The sequence below is a fragment of the Bubalus kerabau genome, chromosome 17 (assembly GCF_029407905.1).
Source record: "Bubalus kerabau isolate K-KA32 ecotype Philippines breed swamp buffalo chromosome 17, PCC_UOA_SB_1v2, whole genome shotgun sequence".
NCBI classification, from domain to species: Eukaryota; Metazoa; Chordata; class Mammalia; order Artiodactyla; family Bovidae; genus Bubalus; species Bubalus kerabau.
Genome location: NC_073640.1, coordinates 24744847 through 24768810, shown reverse-complemented (window position 1 = coordinate 24768810; position 23964 = coordinate 24744847). Strand labels below are relative to the sequence as shown.

The window sequence follows — 23964 nt, the reverse complement described above, 5'->3', positions numbered from 1 at the left end:
ATTATATTTACCAAACTGTGCAAAATAAAATGTACTGATAATCAAGCTGAGGCAAAAACAAACAGTAGCTTAAGCTAAGCAATAAATTAGTCTTATGATAATCGCAAGAGAAAAAAAATGGCAGCATTTATACACAGACACATCACATAACATACGTAGAATTTACGTGTGGAAAGGATCTAATAGGTTACTTGCCAATTTTGTTTCAGGCTTGTATTATTTATCCCAAACCTTTTCAACAAAGGTAATTTAGAGTTCTGCCCTCATTGTCTTGTATACAGAACCCAAATGAAGATTCTTGCTCCTCTACATATTAGTTTATTCAAAAACTAGCAAATGTCTAAAAAACTTTTCCAGAGCTTCTATTTTGGGAGGTTCGTATTAGAAAATATAAATTTCCTAAAGAGAATGTCTGCTCACAATTTAAATGAAAAAATACTTTTGAAAATTTTCTGAGAAGGAAAAACTATGTAAATTTACATTAATTTTACCTGGAAATGGACTTATCAATCACAATGGTATACAAGTACTTTAACAAATACATAATTTTCGAAAAAGTAAAATACAGAAAAAGAGAAATTATTTTTCCAGATTTTATAACTATGAGACTAAATGGACAGAGGGCTATGTGCTCTAATCTGAACATAGCATTATGCAAAAAAAAGAAAAAGAAAGAAAAAAGTAGGTTAAATCAATTCTCTGGAACATATCTTATGTTCCGCTATAGACACTAGACAAGGGAACATCTATGTATACCTAACCCGTTAATCAGAGAAAGCAATGTCCTATATTTTTTTAATGGATGTATGATCATTTACCGAGAGGGGAAAAAGAAGAAATACAACAGAAGTTACGAAATCCAGTATGCTGTCAAATATAAGGTACATCATTAGTTGATATAACATGAAGAAATAAATTATGACATTATATCACTTTGAATCTTTATTTTATAATCTATCTGTAACTTTTAAAAAACATTTTTAGAAGTAGACTTATTCTGAAGGATTTGACAATTTCTTCTTCCAAGAAGTACTCTTTTTGGTCCATAAAACACCTGATTGTTGCTCTGTAAAAAAATGTAGAATTGCTGTCATTTCTTCAACAACAAATATCTGTTTCACTAATGAATATATGAATAATGAATTTCAATAATGAATATTCATTGGAAGGACTGATGCTGAAGCTGAAACTCCAATACTTTGGCCACTTGATGCGAAGAACTGACTCATTTGAAAAGACCCTGATGCTGGGAAAGATTGAAGGCAGGAGGAGAAGGGGGCGACAGAGGATGCGATGGTTGGATGACATCACTGACTCAATGGACATGAGTTTGAGTAAACTCTGGGAGTTGGTGATGGACAGGGAGGCCTGGCGTACTGCAGTCCATGGGGTTCCAAAGAGTCAGACACGACTGAGCAACTGAACTGAATATTAAATTTATGCTCTGCTACTCTGTGCCTCTCTGCAAAATCAATAACTTTTTGTTTAAAAGCCGAATAACTGTATATCTTTTGAGACCTTTAAAATAATTAAACATGTATAGTACCAATGTACACAGCCCAACTGAAGTGATGGCTACATAAATAGCTATGACTAAGTTTACAGCCACCAGGCAGACAGTGACTGAGACACATCCTAATTTCAGAGATATTAAAAGGAGAAAAAATTAGAATTGATTTAGATTAGATTTAGAATTGATTAAAATAATTTCTTGAATATACAGAATCTATTACTTCAAGAGTTCAGAACTATAAAAACTGCTGCCCAATTGATTGAAAGTAAATTACCTGAAGCATATGACATTAGTTCATACATTCCCAATTATTGTGATAACAGTAAACATTTCCAAATTTATACTATGTACTATAGGCTTGTATATCCGTTTTATTCTTAAGAAATAATTAAAGGTTTTTTAGAACACTGTTCTGGAAATTTGCTTATGATGTAATATTTCAATTAGGAAGGAAATGGTAGTCTTTGAATTTTGTACATTATGATCGATTATACTATAGCAAAGTATTTTCTACCTTTATGTAACCCAAAGCTTATTGAAAATATGAGAAGTTTTAAATAAGAAAACAATTTTGCTGCTTACTCTTCTAACAAATACTTATTGAGAAGTAACTTCCAGGCACTAGGATGATGAATAACTGGCCTCTGAGAGGAGATACAGACAAGTAAATGCCAATATAATACATTACCAAGATAATACAATACTTGTGCTTTTATTAAAGTACATTCAGAGGAGGAACATCCAATGAGGAAAATGGACACCTTATATCTAAGAAGATATACATTTCGTATGTGACAAGACACACGTAAGTAGTCAATGTTAGTTATAAAAATAGAAACTAAAGATAAACTAGAAAAAAGTGCCCATAAAATCTAAAAAAAAAGTCACCTTTTCTGATTTAAACACTTCATTCTACAACCGACACAATGCTCAATTAAGTTCCTCTTTAAGATCTATCATCTTATTTCATTCTAATAAATGTACTATCTTACAAATTCATAAAAAGATCACATCAGTCCAATTTTAACTTTCTATTTAATTAAGCAAATATTATGGACTGTCCATTACATCCAAAGCAACTCTTTAGAAACTACAAAAGCCACTACCCTCAGGAAGTTCAGAATCTAAATGGGGGAGATAAGGAGTAATGGCACAAGAAGAGCACATTATATACCGAATAAAATATGGTAAACATGGCCTATGAGAAGCAAGCACAAGTTTATGTATAAGGTGATTATTAAGAGAAGAGAGAGCACAGTTGGCAAGGTATTTAGGAAAAGCTTCTTAGAACAATTAGCATTTGAAGGGATCTTATAAAGGGATTGTAAGGACGGGCCAGGCAAAGGATTCAGGAATAAAGAAATGGAAGGAAGGAAGGAAGTATATATTTAGGCATAGTATGACCATTTTAGAGTATACAAAAGGAGAAAACTGGAAAATAGACGTAGAAATACAAGTTGGAGCGACACTGTAGGGGACCTTATCATTAAGTACATTACCTGTGGTGGATTCATTATGATATTTGGCATAACTAATACAATTTTGTAAAGTTTAAAAATAAAATAAAATTAAAAAAAAAAAAAAGACATTTGGGGCACAGAATTTTAAAGTTAAAGCAAGTATTCAGAATCAAAATTAAATTACTTATCTATCTTCGTTTCTACAATTATCTGATGCCAAACATGATGATCATATAAAATGGATTCAAAAATCAATAGGATAGAATCCCTGCCTTTAAAAATTCTAGAGGGGAAGAAAACACAAAAAAAATACGATATACATCTTAGCAGAGATACAAAGCACTATATTACAGCAGCATATATTAGACGGTAATTAATTATGTACAGAAAAGATCAGGAAAGGCATAAAGAGCTGGGCCATAAGAATAAAAAATAAAGCCTCTAAATATGTGTTCTGTAACACAATTTATACATATGCACACATATATATAAACTTACTTCAGTGGTAAATTTACTTTCCTCAGTGTCTAACAGTTGCTTTTTCTCTAAAACATTTCTATATTCTCTAAATAAGTCTCTAAATATTTTTCTATTAAATGAATGTCTTCCCAGTAAGTTCTACATATTAATAGTTTTTCCAACTTAGTATAATCATTGATCCCTACCAAATTATTCAGTCCTCTATTATAGTCATGTCCATAGCATTTTTATACAGTATTAAATTTGTGCTGCATTCATTTTTACTTTGGGCTTCTCTGGTGGCTCAGCAGTAGAGAACCGCCTGCAGTGCAGGAGATGTGGGTTAGACCTCTGGGTTGAAAAAATCCCCTGGAGAAGGAAATGGCAACCCATTCCAGTATTCTTGGCTGGGAAATCCCATGGACAGAGGAGCCTGGCAGGCTCTGTCTATGGGGTTGTAAAAGAGTTGAACACAACTTAATGACTAAACAACACAATTTTTACTTTGCTTATGAGCTACTTACAGATATTTCATACTTGTACCTGCAGAAAATTCCATTTAGGATTCACCTCCTATGGAAGGCCTCTGCCTACTCAACCCTGGTTTAGTAACCTGTGCACACAATAAATAATTTTTCATTATAATAATATATTACCTTTTTTCTCCAATAGACTCTCTACCCTTGGGAAAAAGGAACACCTTTATAACCTTTGTATCATTATTAATATGTTGTCTAGCATGGTAGGCATGTGATATATTTTAACTAAATCAGTGAATGACTACAAAGAAATTAGAAAGAACATGATACTTCAAACAAACAAACATAGACCTGAGTCCTGGCTCTACCACCATCTAGTTGTATGACCCTGAGAAGATCACATACTTTCTGCTTTCATCTGTAAAAAACAAAAGAACAAAAATAACTATACAAACTATTAACTATAGTCCTATCTGCTTCAAATGTATAAGATAAAATACTGACTCTACCAGCAAGCAGTAATCCCTGTTCATGTAGAGAACAAGTCTTTTACAATTCCCTCACTCTCTTGCATGGTACCTAAAATTGGCAAGAGCACAGAGGAAACACTAAAGAAGTGCCCAGAGGTGAGGCAGGACAGGACATTTTGGGAACTACCTGATAGCATAATGTGGCCAGAACATGCTACTAGCCAAATAGAGAGATGGTGAGAAGCAAGCAGAGGTCAGATATCCAGGCCTTTTACTAGCCCTGTTAAGAAATCTGGACTTTATCCTGGAGGCAATAGGGAACTATTTCACTGATTAAAATTTCTTCTCTGGCTTAACACTTGATGAACATTTTTACAGTAGCTACTACTATTTGAAGTTACTGTTAGATAGCAAATAGCACCTCTACTAATGACAGTGACCAATATTTCAAAGAATAAGATGATAATGATATTAGTCATTTTAAAGATTTTTCCTGGGAATTCCTCTCTATTTGCCAGATGGGATGCTGCCCAATTCATGAATCATTTAATAAAGCCAATTAGATCTTTTAAAATTAAAAAAGAGAGAATATTCTTATTTGGCAAAATAAAAAGCTGGCAAACTGGAGTTTGCCATTTCTTTGTTTAAAGAAAAAAAGGTCTGCTGATGTCTAGAAACAAACTCTTGTTAAGGCATTCAGACTATGCTTGAATACCTGTTCAAAACTTCTTCAAGTCAAATTTCCTCCTGCCTTCCTAGGGATTTACTCTGAGATTGTTATAAAATAAATCTAATTGTGACAAACCTTCAAATTCTTGAAGATTTATGTCTCCCTTTAAAACTTTTCAAAGCTATCTGCAAAATATTCCAGCTTACTGAAATGTGAAAATTTTTATCTCAAATGGTTAAAATAAAAGGTTTAGTGTTAAAGGGATAAACCTTCAACTACTGGCCACATATTACTAATTCCCTTAGGGTTTCTATAGTGCTATTAAGGATATGACAGATAGTACAGAATGTGACGTTTACTAGCCTAATACTAGTAAATTTATGTGATAATATACTAGTTACTAGGTGAAACCACACTTAAGTAGTACTAATTAATTTTCCAATAGTGTATCATAGAAGGCCTATCATCAGCTTGTCTGTGAGTCAGCTTAAACCAAAGTATAGAAACTTTGCTTAACAAGGTGATTTTACGTTGCAAGGCAGCCTTAATTACAATAGTTAACAGAACCAAGATACAAAACAATCTCAAGAGAATGGAGCAATGGGTCAAATCTAATACTTTTTAATCCTGGAGTTCTGTTTTCAGTGCAGATGACCAACTCTACAAGAATATTCAGGCTGCAAATTCTACAGAGGCCAGGCGGCTGACATAATGACAGAAGCTGGCCAGAAGAGAACTATGGCTAGCTAAAAAGAACAAAGGGGAAGCCACCAGTCAGTTTCAGTTAATTGTTGTTTCTAAGCTGTAAAGAGGAGCTGGAAATTCATCCAGACTTATTTGGGAAATTCCCTGATTTTTAAATGCTGATAATTAATTCACACTCTTTATATAAAATGCTATAGAACAGTCTTTTGGACTCTGTGGGAGAGGGAGAGGGTGGGATGATTTGGGAGAATGGCATTGAAATACGTATAATACCATATATGGAACGAGTCGCCAGTCCAGGTTCGATGCATGATACTGGATGCTTGGGGCTGGTGCACTGGGACGACCCAGAGGGATGGTATGGGGAGGGAGGAGGGAGGAGGGTTCAGGATGGGGAACACATGTACACCCGTGGCGGATTCATTTCAATATTTGGCAAAACCAATACAATATTGTAAAGTTTAAAAATAAAATAAAATTAAAAAAAAAAAGAAAACTCAACACTATAAATATACAAATTCTCTGTATACTATTATACGTATATGTGTGTGTGTGTGTGTGCGCGCGTATATATATATATGAACTCTCTTTATACTAATGTCTGATATTACTGTGGTCTCAATAAAAATTTCAATAGTTTTTTCAAGAGGCAGACAAGGTGTTTCTAAATAGACAAAAACCAAAACCAGGAAAAAAACCAGGACGACCCAGAGGGATGGTATGGGGAGGGAGGAGGGAGGAGGATTCAGGATGGGGAACACATGAAAACCTGTGGCGGATTCATTTCAATATTTGGCAAAACCAATACAATATTGTAAAGTTTAAAAATAAAATAAAATTTAAAAAAAAAGAAAACTCAACACTATAAATATACAAATTCTCTGTATACTATTATACGTATATGTGTGTGTGTGTGTGTGTGCACATATATATATATATATGAACTTTCTTTATACTAATGTCTGATATTACTGTGGTCTCAATAAAAATTTCAATAGTTTTTTCAAGAGGCAGACAAGGTGTTTCTAAATAGACAAAAACCAAAACCAGGAAAAGATCTGAAAAAGAAGGACAACCAAGAAGAACTAATCCTACTAAATAGTAAAGTATTATAAAATTTCATTTTTCAAACACTGTGGTATTAACACATGAGAAGCCATACAGATACAATAGAAAGTGATTTAGTATCTCAAATTGAGGGGAAATGAACTATAAAATAAATAAGACAATTGGATGGCTACCTGAAAAAAAGTTAGATCCATAGCTTGTTCTCAAACCAAGATAAATTACAAATGGATCAAAGATAAAAAATTTCAGAAATGAAATGCCATGAAAATACCAGAAGAAAACATGGACAGGGTACCTTATTTTCTATTTATGGAACAAAATATAGATGTCATTAAAGAATCACCAATTAGATTACATAAATTTTTCATAAAGTTTTATGAAAAGATTCATAAATTAGGGAATTTCCTGGTTGTCCAGTGGCTTTCATTGCCAAGTGTGCAGGTTCAATACCTGCTTGGGGAACTAACATCTTGCAAGATGTGTGGCAAAAAAAAAAAAAAAAAAAAAAAATCACAAATCAGATTATAAAAGAAAATTAGCAAACTCATCTGCAACTCATTTACTGATGAAGTGCTCATCTTTCTTTAAGGCTGAGCTGAGCTCACAAGCCGACCAAGGATGGAACCTGGACCCACTGCAGTGGAAGCAGAGTCTTAACCACTGAAACACCAGGGAATTCTCTGAGGTGCTTATTTTTAAATATATCAAGATTTCCTATAAAATACTAATGGCCTATTCGAAAAATGGACAAAGGATACCAACAGTAAATTCATATTCTTATTTGAAATAAGAGAATGTCAATTAGAACTACACTTATATACCATCTTTCACCTATCAGATTCACAACAATTCCAAAGTTTAATAACATATTAATGAACTTAAAAAAAATTCTCATACGCTGTGAAAGCTAAAATGGTAAAACCTCTAAGGAGAGAAATTTATTAATATCCATAAATATTTCAAGGGCAGGACTTCCCTTCCCCAGTGGTGCCATGGATGGGAATCCACCTGCCAATGGAGGGGGCAGAGGTTCAATCCCTGTTCCAGGAAGATCCCACATGCTTCGGGGCACCTAAGCCCATGTGCCGCAACTACTGAGCTCGCACTCTAGAGCCCATGAGCTGCAATTATGCCCGTGTGCCTAGAGCCTGTGCTCTGCAACAAGAGAGACCACCACAATGAGGAGCCCAAGCACCACAGTGAAGAGTAGCCGCCTCTACCCACACAACTAGAGAAAGCCTACACAAAGCAACGAAGACGCAGCACAGCCAAAATAAATTTTTTTAAAAAGAGTATTAAAATATTTCAAGTGCACATACCCTTTGACTGAACAAATTCTCTTCTAATGATTTATTCTATAAATATGTTCATGTATGAGTGAAATGGCAGATGCAGGTATTTATTACTTGTTCCAGCAAAAGACTGAATACAGCCTAGATGTCCAACAACAAAGAGGATGCTGGATAAACAAAACGTAGTATTCACTTACGCTAGTAACACCAAACCTGGGTATAGCATTCAAGCTTGACTAAAGAAGAACACAGACAAAATGGGATATACTCAGAGGACAACAAGGAGACTGGTGAAGTTACCTGAAACCATGCTTCTCAGAATTATTCTTCTCACTACTCGCCTCATTCTAGACATCCTCCCCAGGTAAAGGCATTCTCTATTATCTATATGCTGACAACTTCAAACTTTATGTCCAGTACCATTTTTTCAGCTGCCCCCTGGACTTGCCCACAAGTATAAACTAAAGAGATCCAAAACCAATCATTCTTCTAAAATCTTTCTCCTACATGCTTTACTTGGCTAATGGCACTGTAAAACCAACAGTTCTGCCCCAAATATTCTCCCACTGTAAATCTATCCTGCACATTGTGACCAGAGCAAGTTTTGTAAAACAGAGATTTTATATAGTTGCCAATGAAAATTTATTGTTCCCTAATGCTAAATATATGCCCTTCAAGTTTTTCTCATCTCCAGTTACCATCCCACCATCTCTCCACATCCTCCACAATCTCATCACACCAATCTGCTTGTTGTCTAACATGTCCCATTGTTCATTTTCCACGCTATTACTCATGCCATCCGTAGGACCCCAAGTGGCTGATCTAGAATGATAAGATACCAGGAAACTATAGGGGGAAGTATTCTGGCTCAGTGTAAGAAAGGAATTTGAAATAAAGTTATCCAAAGGCAAAGATAATGAGTTCCTTATTACTAAAGTTACATATTCCAATTTTTAACAGACGAACCGAGACCTCAATAGAGATATTGAAAAGGAGCCCAGTAGCATATTGTAACTGACTGGACAAGTCTTAAAGTTCCTTCTGATCACTGATACTTTGAACCCTGGCATTTGAGAACTCTTGGTCTTAATGTAGTGCCTCAAAGTTACTTATTAGTGAGTTTCAACAAGGTTTATAGGCATATAGACCAATCTATACTACATCTTTAATTGATCTAAGAATTTCATAGTAAGTACCTCAAATCTTATGATGATATGAAATTACAAAAAATTAGGAAACGCATTTTCCCCAATATCAAGACTAGACTAGGATGCCCACTTTCACCACTTCTTTTCAACATAGTACTGGAAAATTCAGTCAGACAAAATAGAAGAAAAAAAAGAAAAGAAAAATTAAAGGCAACCAAAGTGGAAAAAAAGAAATACAACTATCTCTATTCACAGATAACATGACTTTATAGAAAAATACAAATAACAAACATATAGAGTTCATAAATGAATTTAATAAAATTTCAGGATACAACTATATGCAGAAAAATCAGTTGTATTTCTATGAAGTAGCAATCACCATTCCAAAAAAGAAATTAAGAGAACAATTCCATTTACAATAGCATTTTTAAAAATACTTAAGGACACAGAAATGGTATGAACCTAACAGAAGCAGATGTTAAGAAGAGGTGGCAAGAATACATAGAAGAACTTTACAAAAAAGAGCTTCACGACCCAGATAGTCATGATGGTGTGATCCTAACCTAGAGCCAGACATCCTGGAATGTGAAGTCAAGTGGGCCTTAGAAAGCATCACTATGAACAAAGCTAATGGAGGTGATGGAATTCCAGTTGAGCTATTTCAAATCCTGAAAGATGATGCTGTGAAAGTGCTGCTGTCAATATGCCAGCAAATTTGGAAAACTCAGCAGTGGCCACAGGACTGGAAAAGGTCAGTTTTCATTCCAATCCCAAAGAAAGGCAAGGCCAAAGAATGCTCAAACTACCGCACAATTGCACTCATCTCACACGCTAGTAAAGTAATGCTCAAAATTCTCCAAGCCAGGCTTCAGCAGTACGTGAACTGTGAACTTCCAGATGTTCGAGCTGGTTTTAGAAAAGGCAGAGGAACCAGAGATCAAATTGCCAACATCCGCTGGATCATCGAAAAAGCAAGAGAGTTCCAGAAAAACATCTATTTCTGCTTTATTGCCTATGCCAAAGCTTTTGACTGTGTGGATCACAATAAACTGTGGAAATTCTGAAAGAGATGGGAATATCAGGCAGCACCTGACCTGCCTCTTGAGAAACCTATATGCAGGTCAGAAAAACAGTTAGAACTGGACATGGAACAACAGACAGGTTCCAAATAGGAAAAGGAGTACATCAAGGCTGTATATTGTCACCCTGCTTATTTAACTTATATGCAGAGTACATCCTGAGACAAGCTGGGCTATAAGAAGCACAAGCTGGAATCAAGATTTCTGGGAGAAATATCAATACCTCAGATATGCAGATATCACCACCCTTATGACAGAAAGTGAAGAGGAACTAAAAAGCCTCTAGATGAAAGTAAAAGAGGAGAGTGAAAAAGTTGGTTTAAAGCTCAACATTCAGAAAACTAAGATCATAGCATCTGGTCCCATCACTTCATGGCAAATAGATGGGAAACAGTGAAAACAGTGTCAGACTTTATCTTTTTGGGCTCCCAAATCACTGCAGATGGTGACTGCAGCCATGAAATTAAAAGACACTTACTCCTTGGAAGGAAAGTTATGACCAACCTAGATAGCATATTCAAAAGCAGAGACATTACTTTGCCAACAAAAGTCCGTCTAGTCAAGGCTATGGTTTTTCCAGTGGTCATGTATGGATGTGAGAGTGGGACTGTGAAGAAAGCTGAGCACCAAAGAATTGATGCTTTTGAACTGTGGTCTTGGAGAAGACTCTTGAGAGTCCCTTGGACTGCAAGGAGATCCAACCAGTGCATTTTGAAGGAGATCAGCCCTGGGTGTTCACTGGAAGGACTGATGCTGAAGCTGAAACTCCAATACTTTGGCCACCTCATGCAAAGAGTTGACTTATTGGAAAAGACCCTGAAGCTGGGAGGGATTGGGGGTAGGAGGAGAAGGGGACGACAGAGGATGAGATGGCTGGATGGCATCACCGACTCAATGGACACGAGTTTGAGTGAACTCCAGAAGTTGGTGATGAACAAGGAGGCCTGGTGTGCTGTGATTCATGGGGTCGCAAAGAGTCGGACACGACTGAGGGACTGAACTGAACTGAACTGAGGGATGAAGCATTTAAATATTTAAATATTTTTTAATATTGTGTAAGATGTGGACACTGAAGACTACAAAACATAGCTGAAAGGAATTAAAGTGAAGTTGCTCAGTCGTGTCTGACTCTTTGCGACCCCATGGACTGTAGCCTACCAGGATTCTCCATCCATGGGTTTTTCCAGGCAAGAGTACTGGAGTGGGTTGCCATTTCCTTCTCCAGGGGATCTTCCCAACCCAGGGATCGAACCTGGTCTCCCACATTGTAAGTGGACACTTTACTGTCTGAGGCCACCAGGAAAGGAATTAAAGTACATCTAAATAAATTCATAAACATCTGTGAATAATGAAATATAAATAAATCAAAGACAAGAATGGAAGACTTCATGTTAAGATGACAATACTACTCAAAGTGACCTACAAATTCAATGCAACTCTTATCAAAATCCCGATGACATTTTTTGCACAAATTCATATTGAATTTCAAGGGAACCAGAATAGCCAAAACAAACTTGAGAAAGAACAAACTCACACTTCTCAATTTCAAAACTTACTACAAAATCACAACTATCAAAACAGTGTGTTACTGACATAAGGCCAGACAAACAGACCAATGGGATGGACCTGAGAGCCCAGGAATAAACCCTCACATCTATGATCAACTGATTTTTTGACAAGGCTACCAAGACCATTCAGTGGGGAATAACGATCTCTTCCACAACTAATGCTGCAAAAACTTAAGAGCCAACTGCAAAAGAATGAAGCTAAACCCTTACTTTATACCATATATACAAAAATCCATTCAAATAGATCAAAGATGCTAATTTAAAAGCTAAAACTATAACGCTCGGAGAAGAAAATATGGAGGCAAATCTTCATGACTTTGGTTTTGGCAGTGATTTCTTAAATAAAGGCATAAGTGACAAAAATAAACAAACGTAAACTGAACTTCACAACAACTGAAAATTTGTGCATCAAAGGACAGTATGAAGAGAGTGAAGACAACTCACAAAATGGAAGAAAACATCTGCAAATCATATCTAATAAAGTTTCAATACTCTACAAAGAATTCCTACAACTAAATATCAATACTATAAAGACAACTCAACTTAAAGGAATGGCCAATAAACATATGAAAAGATATTAAACATCAGTCATTAAGGAAATGCAAATCAAAATCACAAAGAGGTATCATTTCATACCTACTAGAGATGCTATAAAATAAAATAAGAGAACAAGTGTTGAGGAGAATGGAGAAACTGAGGCCCTCCTACATTGCTCGTAGGAATGTAAAATGGTACAGCCACTGAGGCAGAGTATGGCAGTTCCTCAGGTAAACACAGAATTATCATATAACCCAGAATTTCTATGCCTAGGTATACAATATACATTCAAAAGAATTAAGAACAAGGACTCAAACAGATATTTATACAGCAGTGTTAACAGCAGCATTCTTCACAATAGCCAGAAGTCGAAAAAAACTCCAAATGCCATCAACTGATAAACAAAATCTGGTAAAATGAAGTACTATTCAACCACAAAAAAGGGATAAAATTCTGATACCTGCAACAGGGGTGAACCTATAAACACTGTGCCCGGTATAAAAGGCAAACACAGAAGGAAAAACGCAGTATGATTCCTTACATGATATATCTAGAATAGGCAAATTCAAAGAAACAGAAATATCAGAGGTTACCAGGGGCTGGTAAGAGGGGGAAAGTAGGGAACTATTTCTTAATGAATAGAGTCTCTCTTTGTGGTGATGAAAAATGAAAAACTGGAAATAGTGCTGATGGTTGCACAACACTGTGAATGGAAATGCCACCGAATTGAATACACAATGTCTAAAAGGGTCTATTTTATGTTTTTATGTAACATATACGATAATCCCCCATCACACACACACACACAAAAGCCAAGCATGCTCCTTCCTCAGGGCCTTTGCACTTGCTGAGTACATTCTCCCCTCATTTTTTGTAAATGCTTTTTTCAAAATAACTTTCTTGGTAAGGTCATTCCTGACCAATCTATCTAAAATGTCACTCTCCTCCAACCCTTCATATCTCTGCCCCTCCCTTTATTCACCTTAGTATTAGCTATATGTTTTTCATATTTATCTTGTTTAAAGCTTACATTCTCCAGAAAACATACGTCATCTAAGAGGTCAGAAATCTATCTTTATCTTACAATAAGCAATCAAAAAATACTTATCCATGGAATATGCACATAAAACTTTCTATCTGGGTGAGGGGAAAAGGAATGCAATGCAATGTAAGGCAGAAACAGTTTTTGTTCTTTTTAAAAATCTTACATGAAACTTTCTAAAAAATGGGATTAGTGGTTATCTGGACAATGAGCTTATGGCCTATTTAAAACTATTTTTAATTTTTTTCTTCCAGTTTTATTGAGATGTACTTAACATACAGCACTGTGTAAGTTGAAGGTGTACAGCAAAATGCTCTGACACACATCATGAATGGTTATTACATTAAGTTTAGAGATCACTCATCATCTCTGCTGCTGCTGCTGCTAAGTCACTTCAGTCGTGTCCGACTCTGTGCGACCCCACAGACAGCAGCCCACCAGGCTGCCCCGTCTCTGGGATTCTCCAGGCATGAGCACTGGAGTGGGTTGCCATTTCCTTCTCCAATGCATGAAAGTGAAAAGTGAAAGTGAAGTCGCTCAGTCGTGTCCGACTCTTAGCGACCTCATGGACTGCAGCCTACCAGGCTCCTCCGTCCATGGGATTTTCCAGGCAAGAGTACTGGAGTGGGGTGCCATTGCCTTCTCCAACTCATCATCTCACACAGATACACAATTGAAGAAACAGAAAAAAATTTGGATGAGAACTCTTAGCATTTACTTTAACAACTTTCATATATGACAACAAACAGAAGTGTTAATTACCTTATCATGTACCTTTTGATGGCCTTCATCCAATTCCCCTCCCTCCAGCCCCTACTCCTGCCTCTGGTAATCATAAATCTGATCTCTGTTTCCCAGTTTGTTTGTGTGTTTTTAAAGTATAATTCACCTTCACTATGTTAGTTCCTGTTACACAACATAGTCTCTTTCTATATATTTCAAAAAATCACCATGTTAAGACTAGTTATGACATCACCGAAGGTATTACTTGGTTAACGGTATTCCCCAAACTGTACACTTCATACCAGTGACGTTTATTTTGCAACTGAAAGTTTGTACCTTTCAATCTCCCTCACCTCTTTCTTTCCTCCCTCCTGCCACCATCTTTCCTTTGGCAGCCACCTGTTTGTTCTCTGTATCTATAACTCCAGTTTCTCTTTTGTTATGACTTGTTTTGTTAGATTCCACATGCAAGTAAAAGCATATAGTATTTGTCTCTTATTTCACATAGCATAATATCATCAAGGCCTATACATGTTGTTACAAATGGCAAGACTGTATTCTTTTTTCTATATATATATACCACATCTTTTTAATCTATTCATCTATTTGATGGGCATGTGGGTTGTTTCCATATCTTGGCTATTATAAATAATGCTGCAATTTACACAAGGGTGCACATATCTTTTCAAAAAATTAATGTTTTTATCTGCAAAACACAAAATATTTTAAAGTTTTAATTGTTGTAAAAAATAAAATTTACCATCTTGACCATTTTTAAATGTAGAGTTCAGTAGTTTTAAACATATTGATTTTTGCGCAACCAATCTTCAGAATTTTTTCCCCTGGCAAATTTGAAATCTTTTCTATTTAAACAACTCACTATTCCCCTTCCTCCAATCCCAGTCCCCTGGCAACATTATTTTAATGTCTGTTTGTAATGAATTTGACTACATTAGATATCTCATATAAGTAGAATCATACAGTATTTGTGTATATGTGTGTAAGAGGCTTATTTCACTTAGCATAATGTATTCAAGGTTCATCCATGTTGTAGCACATGTCAGAATGTCTTTCCTTTTTAAGGCTGAACAATATTCCATTTTATGTATATTATGGTATATATAAATTTTATATATATTACTGTTCATGCCACAGTCCATGGGGTAGTGAAGAGATAGACACAACGGAGCGACTGAACTGAACTGATGGTTCATTAAAAATTTTTCTAAGTCTTTGTGAATAGGAAGCATGATATGCTATAGAATCTAACCTGTGTAGTACACTTAGCTATTTTATGGTTAGTAGAGTAAAAGATGTCAGGATACCAAACCCCAAACTATGACCCAATTATCAGACCTAACCTGCTCAGGGCTAACCAAAATATTATACTGTGAAACTGATGAACATCAACTTTGTCTCTGCTTAATTTACTGGTAGTGCCTTAAAAGCCTGAATAGAAATTTTCCAAGTAAACTAAAAGGATTCAAAAGAAAAATGTCCTTACCTAACACTATAAACTAAAACCTATTAGTATTATTTGTTTTCTCCTGTATAGTGTAGAGACCAAAATTCTAATTCCTGGAACTACTTAAATCTGTGACAGCATATTTAACAACCATCTGGCCCCCCCAATTTCCTTGTCAATAACAGGCTTGGACTGAATGCTTATGAAGGTGTCATTGATCAACACTGTGCACTTGGTTAATTTTCTACTCACACAAACACATACCCTAACCAAACTAGAGATATCAGGGAAAAAAGCTTAAAATCTTCTTCATGGAATAAATGCTAGGAAGATAAAAAGTAGTGGGCTCTATATTCTAAAATATTTAGGTTGGCCAAGTTTGTTCAGGCTATTCCATACTACCTTGTGGAAACAACAAACTTTTAGGCCAACCCAATAAACATTTATGAAACTTAGCTTACTTAAAAACATTTTTTTAATATAATTTTTTTTATTTGCTTGTTCGCTGTGCTGGGTCTTTGCTCCTGCTTGGGCTTTTCTGTAGTTGCGGTAAGCAGGGCCACGTTCCAGGTGCAGTATGTGGCCTTCTCACTGTGGTGGCTTCTCTTGTTGAGGAGCATGGGCTTCAGCAGACCTGGCACGTGGGCTTCATAAGCTGCAGCTCCCAGGCTTCAGAGCACAGGGTCAGTAGTTATGGCGCACGGGCTAGGTTGCTCTACCGCACGTGGGATCTTCCCAGGTTAGGGGTCAAACCCGCATCACAGGTGGATTCTTTACTATTGAGCCACCAGTATTGGGAAGCCCCCAAAATACCTCTTAACTTTTAAAAAACTTACTTTTTTTCCTGTGAAGACATCACCCATAATGTTCTATACTTAAATTCTAAAAAAGGAATTATGCTACAGAAGATTGTTCTAACCTTCCACTATTTGCATGAATAACACTGTCCTCACTGAAAAAGATTTTCAGGCTAATTTGACCCTATTACATAACAATATCAATACTAGCAAAAACTAGAACAGAAAGATAAACTAACTTGTTAATAGTTATACAGAAGAATATCCTTCAAAACTTTCCCCAGTAGACAAGATAATTTAGGTTGTTTTATTAATGTACAAGGAGATCAGCCCTGGGATTTCTTTGGAAGGAATGATGCTAAAGCTGAAACTCCAGTACTTTGGCCACCTCATGCGAAGAGTTGACTCATTGGAAAAGACTCTGATGCTGGGAGGGATTGGGGGCAGGAGGAGAAGGGGACGACAGAGGATGAGATGGCTGGATGGCATCACTGACTCGATGGACGTGAGTCTGAGTGAACTCCGGGAGCTGGTGATGGACAGGGAGGCCTGGCGTGCTGCGATTCATGGGGTCGCAAAGAGTCGGACACGACTGAGCGACTGATCTGATCTGATCTGATTAATGTACAACACACTAAATCATCACAGAAGCCCACATAAGAAGTTGTACAAGTCATGTATTCCAATCTCTACTACATTTGTTTATACAACTCTATTAAAGACCATCCTTACCTCTGCTCCCTGTATACTTGGTATGTTTCAGATTAACTGCATTAGGCATCCATCCAGCTAATTAGTTATAAAATAAATTAGATTCCTACTCAATAAGAAAAATCTCTGGAAAATACTGATCGGCCATAGCATAGTTGAAGAAGATCAGTCATGAGTTCAAATTCTAACTGCCATTTCTAAGTTTTATAACCTTCAATGGTTCTTTGGAATTCATTTTCCTCACCTAACCTTCCACACTGCAGGGCTGTCGCAGTGTTCAGAAGAAGGAAGTCTAAAATATAGTAACTGCTCAATAAATATGTATTTTCTTCTCACTGATCTGCAGAACTAGGAACATATACCAAGATTCTATGTTAACTAGAGGAAAAATTAGTAAGAGCCTGTTGCATCTGATTGTACCTAGTTTCCAACTCATTTAAAAAAAGTATTTATACTAACCAATAGTATCATTATATGCCTAAACTCATCTCCCAAATATATTTGCTTGCTCATTACATTCCTTTGTACTTCCCTGGTGGCTCAGATGGTAAAGCGTCTGCTTACAATGCGGGAGACCAGGGTTCAATTCCTGGGTTGGGAAGATCCTCTGGAGAAGGAAATGGCAACCCACTCCAGTGCTCTTGCCTGGAAAATCCCATGGACGGAGGAGCGTGGTAGGCTACAGTCCATGGGATTGCAAAGAGTCGGACACAACTGAGCAACCTCACTTTACATTCCTTTGCTGAAGATATCACTGCCTCTCCACCCGTTTTTGCTTCTATTTCCCCATAGGTAATCCATGCCTGGGGCTTCCCAGGGGCTCAGTGGTAAAGAATCCACCTACAATAATAGGAAATGTGGGTTCAATCCCTGGATTGGGAAGATCCCCTAGAGAAGGAAATGGCAACCCACTTCAGTATTCTTGCCTGGGAAATCCCATGGACAGAGGAGCCTGACGGGCTACAGTCCGTGGCATCGCAAGAGAGTCGCACCTGACTTAGCGACTGAACAACAGTCCATGACTTAACCACATTGAAATGCTGCTTGAATTCATCAAATTTTCTCACATCTCCATTAATACACACAGGAAGTTCTCTTCACCTATATCACTTCCCACCACCCCTGTTCCTTCAGCTGATAATGCTCTGATATTAAATTCAAGTTCTACAATCCCCAGGAAGCTAATACATGGTGTACACACACACACACACACACACACACACAGCCCTCTAGAAAGGTTAAGCATTTATTTTAGGGCTGGTTTGTTTTGAGTTTGAGTGGGGGAGGCATGCCATGTGGCATGTGGGATCTTAGTTCCCCAACCAGGGATCGAACCCGTGTCCCCGGAGTCTTAACCACTGGACTGCCAGGCAAGTCCCAAGCATTCAATTTTTGGATTCCACACTTCACACACTGCATTATCATTCTTGGTCTACTTGTCTGTCTTCCCTACAAAATAAGAGGTGTGCAGAGAATGGTCCTTACTCATCTTTATCCTGAACATCTAGTGTAATTCCTGCCACATAGTAAATCCTCAAATGTTTTCAAGAATTCAATGTCATAATGTTGAACAAAACAAAACCTCTCAATTCTAATAGCTGCACCAAAAATTGAGATTCAAAAACATTCTTTTAAGCAAAAATATATCATTTTTATGACCTGAAGTATGCCTCCACTGGACTGCACTTAAAAATGGTTAAAATAGTAAATTTTAGGTTATATATATTTACCCTACACACACACACACACACACACACACACACACAGAGTTGCGTACATGAGAATGCCTTCAGTGATCCAACTGAAGCTTAATGCCCAGGTATCCCACAAAGCATTCCGCTTTCATTGATAAGTTATTCTACAAGGGACCCTATAACACAGAAGTAAAAGTAAGGGCTTTGAAAAGAGACTGGTCAGCTTTATCACCTGTTGTGTGTGTGTATTCAGTTGCTCAGTCATGTCAGACTCTGCGACCACACGGACTGTAGCCCACCAGGCTCCTCTGTCCATGGGGTTTCCCAGTGCAGAATACTGGAGTAGGGCTATGTAATCTTAAACAAGTCACTTAATCATTTTCAAGCTCAGTTTCTTCATCTGCAAATGGGGAGTGTAATATACTCATACCGATCTCCTAGAACTGTAATAAATAACCCACAAAAAGCACTCTGTAAATGCTGTTTTCAAACTATGCTCTCTCTAGATTACTGGGTAACATTTAGCCAAAGGAAGGAAAGGCTTTAGACTACCCCTTCCCCCATTTCTTCCCCTGTAAAATTTCGCCCTGCATATTTTTTTATTTTACAGATTAAGCTTTCAAGTAGGATCTTTTAAAAACAAAGCATTCCTTGGTTTAAAAGAACTCCAACTACTAATCTAAACAGCACTCAGGTAATGCTTATATTAACATCTCTGGTCTGTAGATCACCACTTACTAAATTCAATTAATTACTCTGTAGGCATTCATACTTAATTTAGTGTTGGTTTACATCTCACAGAAAGAAAATCTTTAAAAATATAATCTCATCTCTACTCTTAGTAAAAGCTAACTGGGAAAATTAATTTGAGGCTGATATTGAAGAAAGATTAAAAGTTTCCTATTTGCTACTGAGTCAGGTTAAGTTGTTTAATTAAGTGGTCCTGAATATTAGTCTTACTCATAACCAAATTAAGTGTGTGTGTCTATACTATTAACATTAAAAACAGGAAACTGATTTAAATGCAGAATTTTCCAAAATTCGAAATACACTAAAAACTGAGACTCAGGCTGATTATCACCATTTAACTTGCAAAGTTGATGCACAGTTAAGAAACACATTCAAAGTTCTTAAAATACAGTAAGTGTTTAACAAATGTAGATTGCTCTGACTGTAAACAATTTGCCTGCAATGTGGAAGACATGGGTTCGATCGCTGGGTTGGGAATATCCCCTGGAAAAGGGAACGGCTACCCACTCCAGTATTCTGGCCTGGAGAATTCCTTGGACAGAGGAGCCTGGTGGGCTACAGTCCATGGGATGGCAAAGAGCTGGACACAACTGAGCAACTTTGACTTCCCTCTCATACCTCTTATCTCTTTTCTGACTTCCCAAGAACCTATAGTCCTCCAAACCTTCCGAAGACTGTTAGGCTTCTCTAGACCTCCTCAAACTCTTTCACTAATTATCTCCAATGCTGTCCTCTTATCATTTTCAATACCCCTGGGTCCTTTTACACTCACTCAACCCACCATACTTTATTAACATCACCACTGTAATTTTACCTCCTTGCCTCAGTCCATTTCAACTAACAATTTCAATATTTATAATATTCCTAACAATTATTACATGCCCAGAACCTAACATTTGCCTTAAATGCAGTCCCTGCTTTTGCTTAATGTTTAAATTCACTTTTCCAGGCTTTGAGGCTATCTCTTTGCAGTTTTTTTGTTTTTCTCCCAATTCTGCAATCCTAACTTCCCCATTTTCACCCCAAACATTTCTGCCTCTTAGTTTTCTGAGGTTTTTCAGTTGAAATTCACCAATCATCTTTTCCAAAGCATGTATCTGTTTTTGAATCTATTCCTTTTTTCTTCTATTACACTCTTTTCAAAAGAGGAAGTATGACTCCTTCCCAAAGATTAATCTTTCACCTCTTAATAGTCACCATTCCATCCAGCCTTTCAAAGGGACTTACATGTTCCACCTCTGGAGGATCTTTAATCACCCTCTGCAATTACCTGCTTCCCTTCTAACTTTAGGCAAGAGCAAATATCTCCTGCTTTAGCAAAAACGTAAATGTACAAATAAAATCATCTTGTTTTCTATCCTTCTACTCAAAAACAAATATTGAAAATAAATTCTACACTAACTCCATTTTCCAAATACCTATATGCTTATTAAACTCTTGTACTTCAGTTTCTGCCCCCATAAAATTACTGCAACTCTTTCAAAATAACTGAGAAAATGCAGAAACATACTGAATTCGAGTCAGCTAATTCGATGAAAAAATTTTTTAATTTACCCAAGCTGTAGTAAAGCACAAAATTTTAAGACAAAACATTTTATGCAAAATATATGAAACCTAAACATTATCCTCACCATCTTTTCCTTCTTATAAAAACAAAAAAACCTAGTAAGATATATTAGCATTTATCTTTCAGGTGAATAACCACTGATTTCCAATAATCCTTTTTTTGGGGGGTGTGCCACACGACTTACAGTCCCCAACCAGGGACTGAACCAGAGCCTTCAGCAGTGAAAGTAAGAAATCCTAACCACCAGACTACCAGGAAATTCCCCTGATTTTCAATAGAGGGCTGCTGCTTAGTCAGGAACTTAACCTGACATAATCAATGGCCAAGAAAGATAAATACCCCTCTCCTAAAATTTCAAATCCTGTCTGTTTGGAGCAATCAGTTCAGCTCAGATCAGTCTCTCAGTCATGTCTGACTCTTTGCAACCCCATGAATCGTAGCACGCCAGGCCTCCCTGTCCATCAGCAACTCCCGGAGTTTACTCAAACTCATGTCCATTGAGTCGGTGATGCCATCCAGCCATCTCATCCTCTGTCGTCCCCTTCTCCTCCTGCCCCCAATCCCTCCCAGCATCAGGGTCTTTTCCAATGAGTCAACTCTTTGCATGAGGTGGCCATAACAACGTCCAAAATTACTGGTTAAAAAAAGTTTTAAAGCACAAACCACTCCTCTCAAAAAAAAAAAAAAAAAAACAAAAACCTTAAATTCATTTAGCTAACTTCACTTAATTATGCCAAATTATAAAAACATATCAACATCTGTAGCTATTTGATAAACAATAGCTACTAATAACCTAAGGTATAATTTTTACTCATAAGCACCAGAAGCCTCATTAAAAATGATACGTTTACTATCAGGCTACTTACAAGCTAATAACTTTAAAGACTGCTGATTTCCTGAGGATATCAAGACTATAAGACTTGTATTCTGCACCATCACCCAAGTAATACATAAACCCATCTAATACTACACTCAAGTTTTTTTTTTTCCTTAAACCTCCGTATCAATGTAATCTACATTAAGTCAAAGTTGCTCAGTCCTGTCTGATTCTTTGCGACCCCATGGACTATACAGTCCATGGAATTCTCCGGGCCAGAATACTGGGGAGGGTAGCCTTTTCTGTCTCCAGGGGATCTTCCCAACCCAGGGATCAAACCCTCGTCTCCCACATTGCAGGTGATTCTTTACCTGCTGAGCCACAAGGGAAGCCCAATCTACATTAAGATATTCACAAACATTCAAAAACTGAAGAACACTATTATAAAGGTCATTTCAGTTACCAATTTTTTTAACATAAATAGGAAGTCTACATCTTTCTCTCAAAACACAAGCTATGAACATGTCATAGTGTGGTGTCATACACATAGTTAAAGCTATCCTGACTGAGGCATCTACCACTCAGATAAAACCATTGAAGACACCTGTGTATGGACAGTATTCAAAGCTTTCTCACCAAACCTTTTTTCTCCCTCACCACCTTCTCAGTACATCTCACCACCACCTAATTCTCAAGCCAGGAACCTGGAGGTCATTTTTGACACCTTTCATCTACATTCAGTTCACAATGAAGTTGTCAATTTCTCTATCATTCCCATCTCCTTGTCTCTAGCAAATCAAATTTTATGTATACATATATCACCTTTTCCATTCCCTCATCTCTATAGCTGTTACCCCAGCTCCAGTTAGCACTGTTTTACCTCAATGATGATAGTAGCATAATGTCTTTGCTTTCACTCTTGCCTTTAGCTCCAATCTAAACGAAAGTGATATTTTAAAAATTATTTCACTCCTCTGCTTCAAAATCTTCAATGACTGAAATGTCCTTAGTAAAACCCAAAAGTCTTTTAATGTGCCCTGCAAGGCCCCGCATGATCTGCTTTCTGCCTCTCTCTCTTTTCATCCTGCATGGTCTCCCTCCATTATGTTCTTGCTACCCTGAACTTCTTTCATTTCTTCAAGGTATGGATCGTTTTCTTGCCTTCATATGTATTTTTCTCCATTCCAGGAATCTCTTCTCCTGCCTGGCTTCTTAGTCTTGTCGTCGTGACTTAAACAGCACCACCTAAGAGGCCTTCTCTGACCATACACACTAAAACCTTCTCCATTTTTCCCTCTCATAGCATTCTGTTCTCTTTCCTTACTGTATTCATCCTAAGTTGAAATTTGACATTTGTTTATTGTTTATTCGTTATGTGTTTCCACTATTAGACTGTATATTCTAGAAAGGCAGAGGTCACATTATAGTACATATAATAAATTACTAAATAAAAGGACCACTTAATAAATCTGCTTAATGGACGGATGGATGTTTATGACCTGGAGTCCAGGAAACAAATTACAGCTCAAAGTGGCTTTCCCCTCCTTTAGGTTTCTCACCATCACTTTTTCAACTTTCCAACTGCTTCTAAAAGAAAAGAGCAAAAAGTATTCTTGCAAATTCAAAGGCAATACAATAGAAGGAATGCCAGGAAACTACACAATGTCAAAAAAGTGAGACAAATAATAATGCTATGATTTCATGGGAAGGAGAAATCCTTAAGGGCTACGATGATAAGAGATGATTTTACACAATGTGGAATTTGACTTGAGTATTCACAGACTGGTAAAACTCAGAGAGGTGGAATGTATGGGAGTGAAGCCCAAATAAGGAGTAAAGAGACACAAAGTATTAGACGACAGTTATAAAACTGCAATGTGGCAACTTATATTTACAAAGTAGACAAGTGTAAAAAAGCTAAATCTGTGTTTTGCTAAAACACCTTAATCA

General features: G+C 36.9%; 1 protein-coding gene across 9 annotated transcripts in view; it reads right to left on the bottom strand.

Moving 5' to 3' along the window:
- The window catches only part of CHD9 (chromodomain helicase DNA binding protein 9), a 229178-nt gene that overhangs the window by 138802 nt on the left and 66412 nt on the right, over positions 1 to 23964 (bottom strand). Inside the window, exon 1 of one of the 9 annotated variants that reach the window (XM_055552540.1) lies at positions 3976 to 4015. The exons of the other annotated variants lie outside the window; for them this stretch is intronic. The gene's annotated coding sequence lies outside the window, so the exon portion shown is untranslated. Of the gene's footprint in view, positions 1 to 3975; positions 4016 to 23964 lie in introns of those variants that run through there. 9 annotated transcript variants of the gene reach the window in all.